Source organism: Desmodus rotundus, chromosome 2 (genome assembly GCF_022682495.2).
Source record: "Desmodus rotundus isolate HL8 chromosome 2, HLdesRot8A.1, whole genome shotgun sequence".
NCBI classification, from domain to species: Eukaryota; Metazoa; Chordata; class Mammalia; order Chiroptera; family Phyllostomidae; genus Desmodus; species Desmodus rotundus.
In genome coordinates this window covers 54,490,970-54,492,426 of record NC_071388.1, presented here as the reverse complement: position 1 = coordinate 54,492,426, position 1,457 = coordinate 54,490,970, and the positions used below count along the sequence as shown (strand labels likewise).

At 29.2% G+C, this 1,457-nt stretch overlaps 1 non-coding gene across 1 annotated transcript; it reads right to left on the bottom strand.

Annotated features, from left to right (window-relative positions):
* Positions 1-737: 737 nt before the first annotated feature.
* LOC112301029 (U6 spliceosomal RNA) lies at positions 738-844 on the bottom strand. Its single transcript, XR_002974451.1, has one exon. It is a non-coding gene; the product is annotated as a U6 spliceosomal RNA (small nuclear RNA).
* Between the last annotated feature and the right edge of the window lie 613 nt (positions 845-1,457).

The window sequence follows — 1,457 nt, the reverse complement described above, 5'->3', positions numbered from 1 at the left end:
CCTTCTGTATCAGTTAAACACCAGAGACAAGTAATTTAGTAGTATAACACACAGTGCTGTGGCATCAGCCACCTTGGGTCAAATCTCAGCTCTACTACTACTTATTGAGAATGTAAACTTGGCAAAGGGACTAAACTTCTACATGCTTTATTTTTTTCACCTACAAAGTAAAAGTAATAGTAGTGTCTGTCACACACGGTTGTAGCACAAACAAAAGGAATTAATTGATTCAAAGCACATAGAAAAAACGCCATCATATGATAAATGTTTGCTATTTTTAAACCACCTAACATTGATGAATCAATTTAATTATGTCATATAAAAGTCACAGCGATCTGACTGCAGTCAGTAGGAGAAAGTCTCACCAACACAGAGACACAAACATGCACGCACAGCAAAATAAAATGTAGAGATTATCAATCACAGAAGGGAGAAAATAAAAGTATTAAAAGTGATATAATAAAAAATAAAATTGTACAAAAATCTTTGTCTTTCAATTATATAAAAAAACAAGTAGGATTGTATGTCTTTGTCTTATTCAAAGACACATCTAAAGTAATGGGTGAACTATGAAAACCTTGACAAACAAGAGCATTTTATAATAATAAATTCAGTCTAAATGAGTCATCAGAAGTCATAAAAATTTGAGCAGTAAATATAATAATGTTAAATACATAAGGCATAAACTAATTGTACAATCAGCTTTTCAATTTGGTGGGGATTTCCTTTCCTTTTTTAAAAACATGGAATGCTTCATGAATTTGCATGCTGTCCTTGCTCAGGGTTCATGCTAATTTTTTCTGTATCATTCCAATTGTAATGTATGTGCTGCCAAAGCAAGCACAGTTGGTGATTTCTTTATTGTCCAAAGAGCAACTCTAAAGTTTAATTTTTTTCAGATAAAAGAAATCAATACATATCTTTTAGGGATACCTTATCAGTAATTTCTATATAATCTTAATTTTTCTAATCCAGTATATAGAAATAAATTTTTACAGAAAAATTTTAATGAATACTAACATTTTTAAGGAACAAATTATTGTAATAATGAATGAGTTAAAATTAATTAAAATATTAAAATAAAAGTAGTAAAAGTGGAATGTAGGTGTTTATATATATATATATATATATATATGTTAAACAAAACAGTAGAATTGTTTGATATCTGCAAGAGCTTGTTTGTTATACAACAATAAAGAAATATTGGCTTTAACTGACACATGAGACCAAATGGACAAAATTGACATTTACAGAGTCTTTATTCCAGAATATCAGATTATGCTTTCTTCTCCAGTGCATATGGGATATTATCTAGAATCGACAGTATATTGGGTTACAAAACTAGCCTGAAGAAATTCAAGAAGATTGAAAAGATATCAAGTATATTCTCTGATCACAATGCTTTGAAATTAAGAATCAATTGTAAAAAGGAAGTAAAGAAACTCACAGATATGTGG